Source organism: Pongo abelii, chromosome 18 (genome assembly GCF_028885655.2).
Source record: "Pongo abelii isolate AG06213 chromosome 18, NHGRI_mPonAbe1-v2.0_pri, whole genome shotgun sequence".
Classification (NCBI taxonomy): Eukaryota; Metazoa; Chordata; class Mammalia; order Primates; family Hominidae; genus Pongo; species Pongo abelii.
This window is the reverse complement of record NC_072003.2, coordinates 36,452,801-36,472,680: the sequence shown is the minus strand read 5'-3', so window position 1 is coordinate 36,472,680 and position 19,880 is coordinate 36,452,801. Positions and strand designations below refer to the sequence as shown.

At 43.7% G+C, this 19,880-nt stretch overlaps 1 pseudogene; it reads left to right on the top strand.

Annotated features, from left to right (window-relative positions):
• Positions 1 to 16,320: 16,320 nt before the first annotated feature.
• Positions 16,321 to 19,686, top strand: LOC112131953 (uncharacterized; annotated as a pseudogene).
• The last annotated feature ends 194 nt before the right edge of the window (positions 19,687 to 19,880 follow it).

Genomic DNA, 19,880 nt, shown 5'->3' with positions numbered 1-19,880 from the left:
TGTCTAGTTTTCATGTGAAGATATTTATTTTTCACCATTGGCCTCAAACCACTCAGAAATATCCCTTTTCAGTTTGTACAAAAAGACTGTTTCCAAACTGCTCAATGAAAAGAAATGGTCAAATATTGGAGATGAATGGAAATGTCACAAATAGTTTTCTCAAAAAGCTACTGTTTAGTTTTTATGTGAAGATATTTCCTTTTTCACTATAGGCCTCAAAACGCTCCAAATATTCATTTGCAGATTCTACAAAAAGATTGTTTCCAAACTGCTCAAACAAAAGAAAGGTTCAATTCTGTGAGAGGAAAGTGCACATCACAAAGAAGTTTCTCAGAAAGCTTCTGTCTAGTTTTTATGTGAAGATATTTCGTATTTCAACATAGGCCATAAAGGGCTCACTAATATCCATTTGCAGATTCTAAGAAAAGACATTTTCCAAACTGCTAAATCAAAAGAAAGTTTTAACTCTGTAAGATGAATGTACACATCACAAAGAAGTTTCTCAGAAAGCTTCTGTCTAGTTTTTATGTGAAGATATTTCTTTTTCATCATAAGCCACAAAAGGCTAAGAAATTTCGCTTTGCAGCTTCTACAAAAGACCATTTTCAAACTGCTCAATCGAAAGAAAGGTTGAATTCTGTAACATGAATTGACACATCACAAAGAAGTTTCTCAGAAATCTTCTGTCTAGTTTTTATGTGAAGATACTTTCTTTTTCACCATGGGCCTCAAATAGCTCCAAACATCCATTAGCAGAATCTACAAAAAGACTTTCCAAACTGCTCAATCAAAAGAAAGGTTCAACACTGTGAGATGAAAGCACACATCACAAAGAAGTTTCTCAGAAATCTTCTGTCTAGTTTTTATGTGGAGATATTTCGTATTTCACCACAGGCCATAAAGAGCTCACAAATATCTCTTTGCAGATTCTACAAAACGACTGTTTCCAAACTTCTCAATCAAAAGAAAGGTTTACCTCTGTGACATGAATGGACACATCACAAAGAAGTTTTTCAGAATGCTTCTGTCTAGTTTTTATGTACACATATTTCATTTTCACCATAGACCTCAAATGGCTCAGAAATATACCTTTGCAGATTTTACAAAAAGACTGTTTCCAAACTGCTCAATCAAAAGAAAGATTCAACTCTCTGAAATGAAAGCTCACATCACAAAGGAGTTTCTTAAAATGCTTCTGTCTAGTTTTTATGTGAATATATTTCCTTTTTGACCTTAGGCCTCAAAGCTCTCCAAATATCCATTTGTAGAATCTTCAAAAAGACTGTTTCCAAAGTGATCAATCAAAAGAAAGGTTCAACTGTGTAGGATGAAAGCACACATCACAAAGAAGTTTCTCAGAAAGATTCTGTCTAGTATTTATGTGAAGATATCTCCTATTTCTCCATAGGCCTAAAGCAGATCACAAATATCCTTTTGCAGATTCTACAAGAAGACTGTTTCCAAACTGCTCAATGAAAAGAAAGAATCAACTTTGTGAGGGTAATGCACAGATAAAAAAGAAGTTTTTCGGAATGCTTCTGTCTAGTTTTTATGTGAAAATATTTCTTTTTCACTACAGGCCTGAAACCACTCAGAAATATTCCTTTGCAGATTGCCCAAAAATATTTCCAAACTCCTCAATGAACAGAAAGTTTCAAATCTTTGAGCTGAATGCAAACATCACAAAAAGTTATCTCAAAAAGCTTCTGTCTGGTTTTTATGTGAATATTTAGTTTTTCAGCATAGGCATCAAAAGGCTCAAAAATATACCTTTGCAGATTCTATACAATGACTTGTTCCCAAACTGCTCAATGAAAAGAAATATTCAAATCTGTAAGATGAAAGCACGCATCACAAAGACGTTTCTCAGAAAGTTTCTGTCTAGTTTTTAGGTACAGATACTTCCTTTTTCACCTTATGCCTCAAAGCACTCCAAATATCCTTTTACCATTTCTACAAAGAGTGTTTCCAAACTGTTCAATCAAAGGAAACGTTCAACTCTGTGAAATGAAAGCACACATCACAAAGAAGTTTCTCAGAATGCTTCTGTCTAGTTATTATGTGAAGATATTTTCTATTTCACTATAGGACTCAAAGGGCTCAGAAATATCCCTTTGCAGATTCTACAAAAAGACTGTTTCCAAACTGCTCAATCAAAAAAAAGGTTCAACTCTGTGAGATGAAAGCACGCATCACAAAGAAGTTTCTCAAAAATCTTCTGTCTAGTTTTTATGTGAAGATATTTCCTATTTCACCATAGGCCTCAAAGGGCTCAGAAATATCCTTTTGCAGATTCTATGAAAAGACTCTTTCCGAACTACTGAATGAAATGAAAGTTTCAACCCTGTGGGATGAATGCACACATCACAGAGAAGTTTCCCGGAATGCTTCTCTCTGATTTTTATGTGAAGATATTTCCTTTTCACCATAGGCCTCAAGCCACTCAGAAATATCCTTTTACAGATTGTGCAAAGACTGTTTCCAAACAGCTAATGAAAAGGAACATTCAACTATGGGAGATGAATGCAAACATCACAAAGAAGTTTCTCAAAAAGCTTCTGTCTGGTTTTTATGCGTGGGTATTTCCTTTTTCACCATAGGCCTCAAACTGCTCACAAATATCCTGTTGCAGATTCTACAAAAAGACTGTTTCCAAACTGCTCAATGAAAAGAAAGGTTAAACTCGGTGAGATGAAAGCACACATCACAAAGAAGTTTCTCAGAATGCTTTTGTCTAGTTTTATGTGAAGAAGTTTCCTTTTTCACCATAGGCCTCAAAGCACTCCAAATATCCATTTGCAGATTCTACAAAAAGACTGTTTCCAAATTGCTCAATCAAAAGAATGGTTCAAATGTGTGAGATGAATGCACACATCCCAAAGAAGTTTCTCAGAAAACTGCTGTTTAGTTTTTATGTGAAGATATTTCCTTTTTCACCATGGGCCTCAAAGCGCTCGAAATATCCACTTGCGTATTCTACAAAAAGAGCGTTTCCCATCTGCTCAATCAAAAGAAAGGTTCAACTCTCTGAGGTGAAAGCACACATCACAAAGAAATTTCTTAGAAACCTTCTGTCTAGTTTTTATATGAAGATATTTCATATTTCAAAATAGACCTCAAAGGGCTCAGAAGTATACCCCTGCAGATGCTACAAAAAAGAGTGTTTCTAAACAGCTCAATCAAAAGAAAGATTTAACTTGGTGAGATGAATGCACACATTACATAGAAGTCTCTCAGAATGCTTCTGTCTAGTTTTTTTGAGAAGCCATTTCCTTTTTCACTATAGGCCTCAGTCCACTCATAGCCCTCTGCAGATACTAGAAAAAGAGTCTTTCCAAACTGCTCAATCAAAATAAATGTTCAAATCTTTGAGATGAAAGCCCACATCACAAAGAAGTTTCTCATAAAGTTTCTGTCTAGTTTTTATGTGAAGATATTTCCTATTTCATCTTAGGCCTCAAAGAGATCACAAATATCCCTTTTCAGATTGTACAAAAAACTGTTTCCAAACTGCTTCATCAAAGGAAAGGTTCAATTCTGTGAGATGAATGCACACATAAAAAATTAGTTTCTCAGAATGCTTCTGTCTTGTTTTTATGTGAAGATATTACTTTTTCACCATTGGTCTCAAACTGCAAACAAATATTCCTTTGCAGATTGCACAAAAAGTATGTTTCCACACACTGCTCAATGAACAGAAAGTTTCAACTCAGTGAGATGAATGTAAACATCACAAAGAGTTTTCTCAAGATGCTTCTGTCTAGGTATTTTGTGAAGATATTTACTTTCTCACCATAGGCCTCAAACTGCTCACAAATATCCCTTTGGAGACTCTACAAAATGACTTGTTGCCAAACTGCTCAATGAAAAGGAAGATCCAAATCTGAGATGAAAGCATGCATCACAAGGAAGTTTCCCAGAAGTTTCTGTCTAGTTTTTATGTGCAGATATTTCCTTTTTCACCATAGGTCTCAAAGCACTCCAAATATCCATTTGCAGATTCTACAAAATGAGTGCTTCCAAACTGCTCAATCAAAAGCGAGGTTCAACTCTTTGAGATGAAAGCACACAGCACAAAGAAGATTTTCAGAAAGCTTCTGTCTAGTTTTCATGTGAAGACATTTCCTATTTCACCATAGGCCTCAATGGGCTCACAAATATCCCTTTGCAGATTCTACAAAACAACTCTTTCCAAACTGCTCAATCCAAGGAAAGTTTCAACCCTGTGACATGAATGCACACATCACAAAGAAGTTTCTCAGAATGCTTCTGTCTAGTTTTTATGTGAAAATATTTCCCATTCACCATAGACTTAAAATGCTGCAAATATCCATTTGCAGATTCTACAAAAAGACTGTTTGCAACCTGCTCAATCAAAAGAAAAGTTCAACTCTGTGAGATGAAGGCACACATCACAAATAAGTTTCTCAGAAAGCTTCTGTCCAGTTTTTATTTGAAGATATTCCCCATTTCACCATAGGTCAGAAAGGGCTCACAAATATCCTTTTGCATATTCTAAAAAAAGACTGTTTCCAAACTGCTCAATCAAAAGAGAGGTTCAAATATGTGTGATGAATGCACACATCACAAAGAAGTTTCTCAGAATGTTTTTGTCTAGTTTTTATGTGAAGATATTTCTTTTTCACCATAGGCCTCAAATGGCTCAGAAATATCACTTTGCAGCTTGTACAAAAAGACTGTTTCCAAACTGCTCAACCAAAATAAAGTTTCAACACTGAGATGAATGCACACATCACAAAGAAGTTTCTCAGAAAGCTTCTGTTTAGCATTCATGTGAAGATATATCCTTTTTCACCATAGACCTCAATGGGCTCAGAAATATCCCTTTGCAGATTCTACAAAAGGACTGTTTAGAAAACTGCCCAATCTAAAGAAAGTTTCCACTCTGTGAGTTGAATGCATGCATCTCAAAGAAGTTTCTCACAACGGATCTGTCGAGTTTTTTTGTGAAGATATATCCTTTTTAACCATAGGCTATAAACCACTCATGAATATCCCTCTGCAGATACTACAAAAAGACTGTTTCCAAACTGCTGCATCCAAAGAAATGTTCAACTCTGTGAGATGAATGCACCCATCACAAAGAAGTTTCTCAGAATGCTCCTGTCTGGTTTTTATGTGAAGATATTTCCTTTTTCACCATGGGCCTCATAGTGCTCCAAATATCCATTTACAGACTCTACAAAAAGAGTGTTTCCAAACTGCTCATTCAAAAGAAAGGTTCAACTCTGTGAGATGAAAGCACACATCACAAAGTAGTTTCTCAGAAAGCTTCTGTCTAGTTTTTATGTGAAGATATTTCCTATTTCACTGTAAGCCATAAAGGGCTCACAGGTATCTTTTGCAGATTCTTCAAAAAGACTGTTTCCAAACTGCTCAATCCAGAGAAAGGTTCAACTCTGTGAGATGAATGGACACATCACAAAGAAGTTTCTCAGAATGCATCTATCCAGTTTTTATATGAAGATATTTCTTTTTCATCCTAGGCCTCAATGGGCTCAGAAATATCCCTTTGCAGATTCTAAAAAAGGACAGTTTCCAAACTGCTCAATCTAAAGAAAGGTTCACCTCTGTGAATTGAATGCACACATCACAAAGAAGTTTCCCAGATTGCTTCTGTCTAGTTTTTATGTGAAGGTATTTCCTTTTTCACCATAGGCCTCAAACCACTCACAAATATCCTTCTGCAGATACAACAAAAGGACTTTTTCCATTCTGCTAAATCAAAAGATAGGCTCAACAACGTGAGATGAATGCATGCATCACAAAGACGTTTCTCAGAATGCTTCTGTCTAGTTTTAATGTGAAGATATTTACTTTTCACCATAGGCCTCAAAGCACTCCAAACATCCATTTGCAGATCCCACAAAAAGACTGTTTCCAAGCTGCTCTATCAAAACAAAGGTTCAACTCTGTGAGATGAAAGCACACATCACAAAGAAGTTTCTCAGAAAGCTTCTGTCTAGTTTTTATGTAAGGATATTTCCTATTTCACCACAGGCCTCAATGGACTCAGAAATATCCCTTTCAGATTCTACAAAAAGCGTGTTTCTGAACTGCTCAATGAAATGAAAGTTTCAACTTTGTGAGCTGAATGCACACATAAAAAAGAAGTTTCTCAGAATGCTTCTGTCTAGTTTTTATGTGAAGATATTACTTTTTCACCATAGGCCTCAAACTGCTCAGAAATATCCCTTTGCAGATTGAACAAAAAGACTGTTTCCATACTGCTCAATGAAAAGAAAGATTCATATCTGTGAGATGAATGCACACATAAAAAAGAAGTTTGTCAGAATGCTTCTGTCTAGTTTTTATCTGAAGATATTTCCTTTTTCACCATAGTCCTTAAACCATTCACAAATATCCCTCTGCAGATACTACAAAAAGACTGTTTCCAAACTGCTCCATGAACAGAAACGTTCAACTCTGTGAGATGAATGCACACATCATGAAGAAGTTTCTCAGAATGATTCTGTCTAGTTTTTATGTGAAGATAATTCTTTTTCACCACAGGCATCAAACGGCTCAGAAATATCCATTTGCAGAATGTACAAAAAGACTGTTTCAAATCTGCTCAATCAAAAGAAAGGTTCTGCTCTGTGATATGAATCCAGGCATCACAAAGAAGGTTCTCAGAAAGCTTCATTTTAGTGTTTTTGTGAAGATATTTCCTTTTTCACCATAGGCCTAAAAACACTGCAAATATCCATTTATGGATTCTACAAAAAGACTGTTTTGAAACTGCTCAATCAAAAGAAAAGTTCAACTCTGTTAAATGAAAGCACACATTGCAAAGCATTTTCTCAGAAAGATTCTGTCTAGTTTTTATGTCAAGGTATTTCCTATTTCATCATAGGCTGTGAAGAGCTCAAAAATATCCATTTGAATATTCTAAAGAAAGACTGTTTCCTCAAACAAAAGAAAGGTTCAACTCTGTGAAATGAATGCACACATCAGAAAGAAGTTTCTCAGAATGCTTCTGTCTAGTTTTTATGTGAAGATATTTTTTTTTCACCTGAGGCCTCAAATGGCTCAGAAATATTCCTTTGCAGATTTTACAAAAAGACTGTTTCCAAACTGCTCAATCAAAAGGATGTTTCAACACTGTGAGATGAATACACACATCAAAAAGAAGTTTCTCAGAAAGCTTCTGATTTCTTTTTATTTGAAAATATTTCCCTTTTCACCATAGGCCTCGATGGGCTCAGAAATATCTCTTTGCAGATTCTACAAAAGGACTGTTTAGAAAACAGCTGAATCCAAAGAAATATTCAACTCTGTGAGATGAATGCGCACATCACAAAGAAGTTTCTCAGAATGCATCTGTCCAGTTTTTATGTGAAGATATTTTCTTTTTCACCATAGGCCTCAAAGTGTTCCAAATACCCATTTGCAGATTCTACAAAAAGAGTGTTTTCAAACTGCTCAATCAAAAGAAAGGTTCAACTCATGACACGGAAGCACACATCACAAAGAATTTTCTCAGAAAGCTTATGTCTAGTTTTTATGTTAAGATATTTCCTATTTCATCGTGGGCCATATAGGGCAAAAAAATATTTTTTGCAGATTCTACAAAAAGACTGTTACCAAACTTCTCAATCCAAAGAAAGTTTCAACTCGGTTAGATGAATAGACACATCACAAAAAGGTTTATCAGAATGTTTCTGTCTAGTTTTTATGTGAAGATATTTCTTTTTCACCCTAGGCTTCAATGGGCTCAGAAATATCCGTTTGCAGATTCTACAAAAGGACGGTTTCCAAACTGCTCAATCAAAGAAATGTTCACCTCTATGAGATGAAGGCAGACATCACAGAGATGTTTCTCAGTATGCTTCTGTCTAGTTTTTATGTGAAGGTATTTCCCTTTCACCATAGTCCTCAAAGCACTCCAAATATCCATTTACAGATTCCACAAAAAGATTGTTTCCAAACTGCTCAATCAAAAGAAAGGTACAACTCTGTGAGTTGAAAGCACACATCACAAAGGAGTTTGTCAGAAAGCTCCTGTCTAGTTTTTCTGTGAGGATAATTCCTGTTTCACCGTGGGCCATAAAGGGCTCACAAATATTTTTTGCAGATTCTACAAAAAAATTGTTTCCAAACTGCTCAATCCAAAGAAAGGTTCAACTCTGTGAGATGAATGGACACAACAGAAAGAAGTTTCTCAGAATGTTTCTATCTAGTGTTTATGTGAGATATTTCCTTTTTACCATAAGCCTCAAAGCACTCCAAATATCCATTTGCAGATTCTACAAAAAGACAGTTTCCAAATTGCTCAATGAAAAGAAAATCTCAACTCTGTGAGGTGAAAGCACACATCACAAAGAAGTTTCTCAGAATGTATCTTTCTAGTTTTCTTTGAAGATATTTCCTTTTTCACCATAGGCCTCAAACTGCTCCAAGTATCCGTTTGCAGAATCTACCAAAAGACTGTTTACAAATTGCTAAATCAAAAGAAAGTTTCAGCTCTGTGATATAAATGCACGCATCACAAAGAAGTTTCTCAGAAAGCTTCTGTTTAGTGTTTATCTGAAGATATTTCCTTTTTCACCATAGGCCTCAAAGCGCTCCAATTATCCATTTGCAGATTCTGCAAAAAGAGTGTTTCCAAATGGCTCAGTCAAAAGAAATCCTCAACTCTTTGAGTACGAAAGCACTCATTTAAAAGAAGTTTCTCAGAAAGCTTCTGTCTAGCTTTTATGTGAAGATATTTCCTATATCACTAAAGGCCTCAATGGGCTCAGAATTATCCCTTTGGGGATTCTACAAAGGACTGTTTCCAAACTGCTCTAGCAAAAGAAAGCTTCAACTCTGTGAGATGAATGCACCCATCACAAAAAAGTTTCTCAGAATGTTTCTGTGTAGTTTTTCCATGAAGATATTTCCTACTTCACCATAGGTCTCAAAGGGTTCACAATTATCCCTTTCTAGATTTTACAAAAAGACTGTTTCCAAATCTTCAATCAAACAAATGTTCAACTGTGTGAGGTGAATGCAAATGTCACAAAGAAGTTTCTCAGAATGCTTCCGTCTAATTTTTATGTGAAGATATTTCCTTTTCCACCATAGGCCTCAAAGCATTCCAAATATCCATTTGCAGGTTGTACAAAAACACTGTTTCCAATATGCTCAATCAAAGGAAATGTTCAACTCTGTGAAATGAAAGCATGCATCACAGAGAAGTTTCTCAGAAATCTACTGTTTAGTTTTTATGTGAAGATATTTCCTATTTCACCATAGGCCATAAAGGGACCACAAATATACCTTTGCAGATGCTACAATAATACTGTTACCAAACTGCTTAATCAAACAAAGTTTCAACTCTGTGAGATGAATGGACACATCACAAAGTAGTTTCTAAGAATGCTTCTATCTAGTTTTTATAGGAAGATATTTCTTTTTCACCTTAGGTCTCAAACAGCTCAGAAATATCCCTTTGCAGATTGTACAAAAAGACTGTTTCCAAACTGTGCAATCAAAAGAATGGTTCAACTCTGTGAGATGAATGCACACGTAGCCAGGAAGTTTCTCAGAAACTTCTGTCAAGTTTTTATGCAATGATATTTCCTTTTTCACCATAAGCCTCAAACTGCTCAAAAATACCCCTTTGCAGATTCTAAAAGAAAAGAGTTTCCAATCTGCTAAATGAAAGGAAACGTTTGCCTCTGTGAGATGAATGCCCACATTGCAGAGCAGTTTCTCAGAAACCTTCTGTCTGGTTTTTATGTGAAGATATTTCCTTTTTCACCATAGACCTCAAAGCACTACAAATATCCATTTGCATATTCTACAAAAAGACGGTTTCCAAACTGCTCAATCAAAGGAATGGTTCAACTCTGTGAGATGAGTGCACACAGCACACAGATGTGTCTCAGAAAGCTTCTGTCTAGTTTTCATGTGAAGATATTCCCTTTTTCACGGTAGACCTCAAAGTGTTCAAAAATATCCCTTTGCAGATTCTTCAAAAAGACTGCTTCCAAAATGCTCAATCAATAGAAAGGTTCAACTCTGTGAGATGAATTCACACATCACAAAGCAGTTTCTCAGAAATCTCCTTTCTAGTTTTTATGTGAAGCTATTTCCTTTTTCACCATATGCCTCAAAGCGCTCACAAATATCCTTTTCACATTCTACAAAAAGACTGTTACCAAACTACTCAATCAAAAGAATGGTTCCATTCTGAGATGAATGCACACATCACAAAAAAGTTTCTCAGAAAGCTTCTGTCTAGTTTTTATGTGAAGATATTTCCTTTTTCACCATTGGCCTCCAAGTGCTCAGAAATATCCCTTTGCCAATTCTACAAAAATACTGTCTCCAAACTGCTCAATCTGAAGAATATTTCAACTGTGTGAGATGAATGCACTCATAACCAGAAGTTTCTCAGAAAATTCTGTCAAGTTTTTATGTGGTGATATTTCCTTTTTCACCATAGGCCTCAAACTGCTCATAAATATCCCTTTGCGGATCCTACAAGAACAGAGTTTCCAATCTGCTCAATGAAAAGAAACATTTACCTCTGTGAGATGAATGCATACATCACAAAGCAGTTTCTCATAAACCTTCTTTCTAGTTTTTATGTTAAGATATTTCCTTTTTCACCATAGGCCTCAAAGCGCTCACAAATATCCCTCTACAGATTCTATAAGGACACCATTTCCAAGCTTTTCAATCAAAAGAATGGTTTAACTCTGTGAGATGAATGCACACGTCACAAAGTAGTTTCTCAGAAAGCTTCTGTCTAGTTTTTATCTGAAGGTATTTCCTTTTTCACCACAGACCTCAAAGCACTCACAAATATCACTTTGCAGATTGTACAAGAACAGAGTTTCCAGACTGATCAAAGGAATGAAACGTTTAACTCTGTGAGATGAAAGCAGACATCACAAAGCAGTTTCTCAGAAACCTTCTTTATAGTTTTTATGTGAAGGTATTTCCTTTTTCACCATGGCCTCAAAGCACTCACAAATATCCCTTTGCAGATTCTACAACAACAGAATTTCCAAACTACTCATAATTAGTTTTTAGGACAAACATGAGCATTTAGACACACTACTTGTGGTGCAGCCCACATGTATTATCCACATTGAAAATAGCAATTCAACTGAAGTTCATGTGGAGCCGAAAATGTGAATATTTGGGGGACCTTGGGGATGATCTAGCTCACTTTATTTCGTAGAAAAGAAAACAGACTCCGGGAAAGGGCATGCATTGCCTAAGGTGATTCAGCAGTTTTGGCACAGAAACAAAACACACCTAAGGTGATTCATCAGGTTTGGAGCAGAAACGCAATACAATCTGTGTTCTTTTGCTTCTCAGATCCAGAAATGTTCCACAATACTGAACTACTTATGTTTCTGATTCCTTATTTTTTCTTTTTAAATTTTGCCAGTATTGTCTTATGAAGATCCTATTCTTTACCCTAAATATTTAAATTTGTTACTAGTATTGTCTCTTTATAAGTAAAATTTCTAGTTATTATAAATGATTATTCAATCACTTTTCATTTTTTGGGGGCCCAGTGCAAAGTTAGTTACAAATAAACACTATCAGCCTTGGCAATCCAAGAGGAGCTCAAGTTCTCCAGGGCATGTCAGGAAAAGGCTAAATGACAGCTGTGGTGCGAGTGGACAGAATACAGCTCTCATACAGATTATTGAGTATCTGATGTTCTTCAACAATTTCATTAATCTTCAGGTTTTTTCCTCTTTGAAGTGAAAGTCTGCTATGACTTTCAAGTTTCTTTTGAAATAATTATAGATTCACAGGAAGTTGCAAAAGGTACAGGGATGTCTTAGGTACTCTTCACTAATTCCAATGGTGACACCTCGCATAGGCATAGAGCATTATCAAAACCTGGAAACTGACATAGGCACAATTCAGAAAGCTTACTCAGATCGCAACCGTTTTGTATGCATTCATTTTTGTATGTGTGTGCATATGTTCTGTGCATTTTTATGTGGTGTAGATCTCTGTAACTACCACTTCCACAGTCAAGATACAGAACTGTAGCCTCACCACCAGGCTCCAACTTGTGATCTTTGCTGACACTCTGACACGTTTTCCTCCACCCCTTCCTCTTGGCAACCCCGTAGTCTGTTCTCCATCTTTACAATTTTATTTCAATAATTGTATAAATGTAATTGTACAAAATCGTATTTTTAAAGGGAAAAAACAAGGCACAGATAGTTTTGTTACCACTGTAAAATAGTCTTTAACATTCATTTGTTTTATGTTCTATTTGTCTCAAAAAAATGTGCTTTGTTCTTTCCCATACTTTCTGATATCAGGATAGGAAATCAATACCAAACAAAACAATTCCATTCATTTTTTTCCACAGCTTGGTTTTCACTGTTGTTGCTTAACATTTATTGTTTCATTTACTCTTTCTCTCTGTTTTCCATCACATAAAAGTAACTTTGTGTACTTTATCTCTTCAAAGAAAACTTGATAATGAGCCTTTAATGTGAATCCCGGACCAACCTTGTTTTGAATTTGTGTTATGAGTGTTCTTTTGTGTGATCATTCTCATGGAGAGTTCTTTTGAAGCTGGGCTTTTCCAGTGGTTTGTCAAAATGGAAATAGATGTTTAACAAACCAAACACAAAATGACCCTGCTCCAGGAATGCATCATTTCTGAGAAAACACTACCTCTTCCAACTAGAGATTGTGAATATTACTCATATTATCCTTTACTCCCTTTTATTAAAACTGTATTTTTTTTACACATTTGTATAACTCGTGTAATAAAATGTGAAACTAAGTGACTGCCTACCAATTACAATTGATGTTAACGATGCTACTGGGAGACCACCCCTACAGTGGCTGCGCCAAGTCTAGGGACTTGCTAGCTTTGCTAAGTTACATGGGATTGCCTACGTACTAAATGGTGGTGGGGGCCGGGTCCAAGGGCGCTGTGGCACCACCCCGCCCCAATGTCGAAGCTCCGGACGGGGCCCCAGGAACCACCTGGCCGAGAGCTGGAGGTGAGCGCATGATGGCGGATGACACTGCAGCTTCCAGCGGGTCACCACCAGGGACAAGCGAACCCTGGGACCATGGTCACAAGCCCTGCCAGACTGAACGAGTGGCAGGCTTCTGGCCCTGGACACACCACGACACATGCCAGGCGGGTGGGGGGCGGGCGGGTGAGAAGGATGTAGCCTCGGAGCGGTGTTGGGGAGGAGGGGTGGTGGTCAGCATGTCGCCAGGCTGCCACCAGTGGCGGGCGGTAAACCACGGCCACTGGGACGTGCTCCCCCACCCTATTCCCGGCAATTCAAATTAATTCTCACAGCTAGCTGCGTTGTTCATCGACGCAGGAGCCTAGTGATCCACTTCTAAAAGTCATACATGGTCAATTTGGCGAGGGTGCTCCCAACAACGGGAGGCCCTCCTGGCACAGCATGTCCCCCAGAGGGATTACCTCAGGCCGGCTGATCAGACAGCAATGGGACGAGACTCCAGAGAGGGGTCGGAAGATTTCACAACACAGGGAGGGGATGCCAACTACAGAGGGGGGCGAATTCTGACACCACCCCATGGGCACTGGGAGTTCCCGCCCCCACAGCATGGGGCACACGCCACACACGCGACACACGCACGATGGCATGACAGCCGCCGGGTAAAGCCCCAGCCAGCATCAGTGGCAACACGCAAGTGTGGCGCGGCCCCAGCCGGCCGGGGTAATGGATTTGGCTGATGAGGCGAGAGAGGGGCCAGCCCCTCCCGAAAGGACTCCCCCGCAGACCCACCGCACCCGACCCACAGGCGGATGGGTGACCCCCCCATGGGGTCCTTAAACCTCCACACCAGAACACGCTAGGTACCTGGACGGCAGGGGAGGATGAGGAGGGGTGACAGGCGTCCAGCCTCCTACCCTCGAGACGCCCTAGCAGGAAGACTGGGGAGAGCCAGGGGGCTGGGCTGGGCCCCGTGGTGCGATGTGGCAGAGGCGATGATGGCAGCAGTGGCAGCGATGGGAACCCGGCTGGCCCTGACGGGAGCAGGTGGGATGGGGCCGAGCCAGCGTGTCAGGGCAGGACGATGGCCCCAGCAGGAAGGGCACCGAGACCCCTACCCTGCCGTGACACCAAGAACCACTCCCGCACCCGCTGACACACATGTGGGGGCCACGGCAGGGGACTGCTCCATGCTGCTCATCAGGCCGGCGTGCCATCCAGCCCACCCCACAACACGCACACATTGTTTCGTCCCCACACGAATGTCTCTCTCTTCCCCCCTCTCCCTCCCTAGTTCTCCAGCTCTTGGGGCAGGCAGGGCTGTGCCACCAATAAAGGGCACGACCCCGCCCACACACGCACCACATGGGGAACATGGTCGGCCAAGGAAGAAAGACGTGGTGGTGCCTCCCCGGTTTCACTCTTCTCCATTAAAGATCCCTCTGCAAGTTCACCTACGGAAACTTTGTTGCGACTTTTACTTCCTCTAGATAGTCAAGTTCAACTGTCTTCTCAGTGCTCCGCCAGGGCAATGGGCTGATCCAGCGGGGCCAATCCGAGGGCCTCACTAAACCATTCAATCAGTAGTAGCTACCAGCAGTGTGCACAAAGGGCAGGGACTTCATGCAAGCCTATGACCCGCACCTACTGGGAATTCCTCGTTCATGGGGAAAAATTGCAATCCCCGATCACCATCACCAATGGGGTTCAACAGGTTACCCGCGTCTGCCACATAGGGTAGGCACACACTGAGCCAGTCAGTGTAGCGCACATGCAGCCCCGGACATCTAAGGGCATCACAGACCTGTTATTGCTCAATCTCGGGTGGCTGAACACCACTTGTCCGTCTGAGAAGCTGGGGGATGCCGACAGCTCGGGGGTCATGCAACTAGTTAGCATTCCACAGTCTTGTTCATTATCAGAATTTACCAGACAAATCACTTCATCAACTAAGGCCATGCACCACCACCCATGGAATCGAGAAAGAGCTATCAGTTAAACCTGTCCGTGTCCAGGCCAGGTGATATTTCCCGTGTTGAGTCAAATTAAGCTGCAGGCTCCTCTCCTGGTGGTGCCTTTCCACCAATTCCTTTAAGTTTCTGCTTTGCAATGATACTCCCCCGGAAACCCAAAAACCCAAAGAATGATTCCTTGGAAGTTGCCCAGCGGGTCATGGAAATAATGCTGCTGCATCACCAGTCGGCATCATTTATGGTAGGAACTACGACGCTATCTGATCATCTTGGAACCTCCGACTTTCGTTCTTGGTTAATGAAAACATTCTTGGCAAATGCTTTAGCTCTGGTCCAAACTGCGCCGGTCCAAGAATTTCACCTCTAGCGGTGCAATAAGAATGCCCCCGGCCGTCCCTCTTAATCATGGCCTCAGTTCCAAAAACTAACAAAATAGAACCGCTGTCCTATTCTATCATTCCTAGCTGCGGTATCCAGGCGGCTCGGGCCTGCTTTGAAAACTCTAACTTTTTGAAAGTAAACGCTTTGGGCCACGGGACACTCAGCTAAGAGCATCGAGGGGGCGCCGAGAGGCAAGGGGTGGGGACAGGCCGTGACTCGCCCACCCGCCCGCTTCCAAGATCCAACTACGAGCTTTTTAACTGCAGCAACTTTAATATACGCTATTGGAGCTGGAATTACCGCGGCTGCTGGCACCAGACTTGCCCTCCAATGGATCCTCATTAAAGGATTTAAAGTGGACTCATTCCAATTACAGTGCCTCGAAAGAGTCCTGTATTGTTATTTTTCGTCACTACATCCCCGGGTGGGGAGTGGGTAATTTGTGCGCCTGCTGCCTTCCTTGAATGTGGTAGCCGTTTCTCAGGCTCCCTCTCCAGAATCGAACCCTGATTCTCCGTCACCCGTGGTCACCATGGTAGGCACAGGGACTACCATCAAAAGTTGATAGGGCAAACGTTCAACTGGGTCATCGCTGCCACTGGGGGCGTGCGATTGGCCTGAGGTTATCTAGAGTCAACAAAGCCATCGGCACCCGACCCTCCTGGCCGGGGCCGGAGAGGGGCTGACACAGTTGGTTTTGATCTGACAAATGCACACATCTTCCCCGTGAAGGGAGTCAGCACCCCTCAGCATGTATTAGCTCTAGAATTACTACAGTTTTCCAAGTAGGAGAGGAGCAAGCAACCAAAAGAACCATAACGTATTTAATGAGCCATTAACAGTTTCACTGTACTGGCCCTGCATACTTAGACATGTATGGCTTAATCTTTGAGACAAGCATATGATTCTGGTAGGATCAACCATGTAGGTAGAAAGCGCCCTCTGGGCCTCGCGAGGATGAGCCCAGAGTCCCAGTCGCGAGGATGGGCATGGCAGGGAGGACGACGTGGTGTGTGAGAGGGAGGGAACAGTGCGGGGCGGTGGGAGGGGGTGGTGGGGTGGCGAACCGGACATCCCATCCACCCACACGACACAACACCCCTCCACGGGATCACCACTCCCGACCCTTCATGCCCACTTGCGAGGAGGCAGACCGCCCGACCCGTGCACGGCAGCTGCGAGGGACTGGCGGCCATTCGCATGTGGCAGGCACGGGATGGCCCCGACGTTTGGGCAGCAAACGAGAGGTGGACCGCGGTGCCCGGGATCTCACTGCCAGTGGCCTCCGAGCATGAAGGTGGCACAGTGCAGCACCTAGAGCGGCCGACTGGCCTTCAGTGGGCCCGCGGCTCCCCCACCGCCACCGCCATTGCGTCCAGCCCCCGGAACCCTCTTCCTCGTGCGTGCTGCAGGCCGACCCCAAACCCTCCAGGTGCCCAGCACGCCCATGCGGGGCGCCGCCGATCTGGTCCCAAAGGCGTGCGCCCAGAGACATTGACAACAGGCCAAACAGTGGCGGGTGGCAGCGCCCCACAAGGTGGAGCTGGGTTTAGTCCCAGACGGGGCCACCACAGCCTAAGCTGGTGAGCCGTTCAGGGAGAAAGGATCAGTGGGCAGGGAGGGGGCACAGACAGGCAAGGCCAGGGACTGCGAGGGCAAGGGCACCGGGGAGCCCGCAGAGGGGCGGCTCGGGGAGAAACCTCAGGCACGGCCGGGCCACCAGGAAAACACGGCCACGGGATCCCACCACCACAGGCACGAGGGATGTCCCACAGCTCCCAACCTAGGATTCCAGACGGCCCTCGGCACTCACCAAGACCCGCCTCATGAGCCCCAGGTCCTGCCATTGGGACCCCAAAGCAACCTCAGCCACAAACCCAACGCCAGGGCCACGTTGCTCATTTCTCGTCCATCCTCCAACCCGGTCAAGCTCTGGGAGAATGACGTGCCCCCTACTTGGGATGCTTCCCATGGCCATGCGGCCCAACCCCGTGCCACACAAATGCGGTCATCGGCACGGTCGCTGCTCCACAGGGGAGCAGGCGAAGAGCCAGCTCGCAGTGGAGCGGGTCACGCACCGGACGGAATGCCGGGCACAGCCACCGCTCGCGCACCGACTCAGAAGGAAGAGGCGTGGGCCACACAGTAGGCAATGAGCCGCCCTCGGTCCCCACCGCGGAGGCCGGGGAACCCTCTCTCTTCCCCCCTCACCCCATCGACGGGGAAGCGGAGGAGTGTCCTCTGCAAGCGAGTCGCCATGGCAGTGCTACCATAACGCAGAGAGAGGCGGCAGGCTGGGGGATCCGGTACCCCAAAGGCACACCTCTCAGTTCGCTAGAGAAGGCTTTCTCACTGAGGGTGGGTCACACTACCCACCCGCCAGTCGCCCCTCGTCGGGCCCGCAGAGGTGCTCAGGGATGCCTGGGGAAGGGAGGGGGCTTGCGGTACCAGGAAAAATCTGCGTGGGGCAACCTTGAGCCTTCGCGGTCTGGGCTGGGGACCTCTCCGCTGCATGTGCGTGCAATCCTGTAAGGACTCCCCGTCCACCCGCCTCCTATCTCCCAGGCAAAGCACCTCCAAGTAAACCCACACACAACCTGTGGAAGGCAGAACGGTAGCCCCTCAGCAGCCGGCCGGCACAGGCATCACCTGCCCCAGCCCACCGCGATCGTTAACACGCCCCGCGTGAACCCGCCAGAGGGAAGCATGGGACCTGCATTCACCAGACCAGGCGGCGCCCTTCCCTGCATGGCAGGGGTGCATCTCACTCAACCGCCTTGACCGCCACACCAACGAGCTCCCTCAGGACCCACTCGCGGACACCATGGCGGTGACCGGAGGAGGGGCCGCTGGGGATGGGAAACACACACCACCGCTGGGCCTCGGGCACCTGAGTGATAAGCTCGGGGGGAAGGGGGGAGCCGGGTGCGGTAGGCTCACGCCTGTCATCTCCACACTTTGGGAGGTGAGGGAAGGTGGATCCCTCGATCCAAGCCTTGGCAACATGGTGAAACCTCGTCTCTAAAAAAATACAAAAACTAACTGGTTTCAGAACCTGGACTCAAAGTTAATAAATAGATAAATAGGCCGGGCAAGGTGACTCACACCTGTAATCCCAGCACTTTGGGAGGCCGATGTGGGCGGATCACGGGAGTCAGGAGATTGAGACCATCCTGGCTACCACAGTGAAAACCCGTCTCTACTCAAAATACAAAAAATTAGCCAGGCGTGGTGGCGGGCGCCTGTAGTCCCAGCTACTTGGGAGGCTGAGACAGGAGAATGGGGTGGACCCGGGAGGCAGAGCTTGCAGTGAGCCGACATCATGCCACTGCACTCCAGTCTGGGCAACAGAGTGAGATTTCGTCTCAAAATAATAATAATAATAATAATAATAATAAATAGATTAAAATTGAAAATTTAAAAGAAAACGTAGCTGGCTGGGCACAATGGCTCACACCTGTCATCCCGGCACTTTGGGAGGCCGAGGTGGGCAGATCACATGAGGTGGCCAGTTCAAGACCCGCCTGACCCACGTGGAGAAATGCTGTCTCTACTAACAATACAAAATCAGCCGGGTGTGGTGGCACATGCCTGTAATCCCAGCTACTCAGGAGGCTGAGGCAGGAGAATCACTTGAACACGGGAGGTGGAGGTTGCGGTGAGCCGAGATGGTGTCATCGCACTCCAGCATGGGCACCAAGAGTAAAACTCCATCCCCCCCCAAAAAAAGAAATTAAGCACTGTATTCTGTTATTTTTGCTTCCTACCCTGAGAAGAACATAATACGGCTGTTGTCTGTCTGCCTGCCTGCCTGCCTGCCTGTGACAGGGCCTCACTCTATCTTTCATCCAGACTGGAGTGCAGTGACACCATTATGGCTCACTCACTGCAGCCTCAACCTCCCCATGGTTAGGTGATTTCTCAAGGGATCCTACAGCCTCGACCTCCCAAAGTGTTGGGATTACAGGCGTGAGACACCAGCACCTGGCCTGAGTTAATACATCTGGTCTCACTACGTCTTAACCACACACCCATGAAGAACTCAAGTCAAGAGAGATTCGGCAAGAGACTCTCAGCATTCTCTCCCTAAAGCAGTGAGGTGGATGGCGGACGTATGTCTTGAGCTCCTGGGGTTTTAGGTGACCATGTGTAGAGGAGAGATTTCCAATGTTTCCAGAGAGGTACGAGCCACAGTTATTCGGGGCATCCGAACACGAGATGGGGTTTCTGACAGCGACTTAAGGGCCAGGAAGGGCCAGAATCTGCCAAGGCCCGTGTCCCAGGGTGAGGCCGATGGAACCCAAGGTAGAGGGAGTCAGCGGTCTGCACAGAAAGAGCTCCAGCCCTAGGCCCCACCGTGCAGACCAAATCAGAAGGAAGAGAGTCATTCGTCCTACATGCCACATCCCTCCACTGAACTTGGGAGCGGATCCGTTTTCCAAACATGAGGTGACTTTCGCTTTGCAATGGATCACAAGGGGCCGGGCTTTCCAGAGTCTGCAGGATAAAGAAGTCATTCTGGCTCGGCCTCCCCCATCCCCAG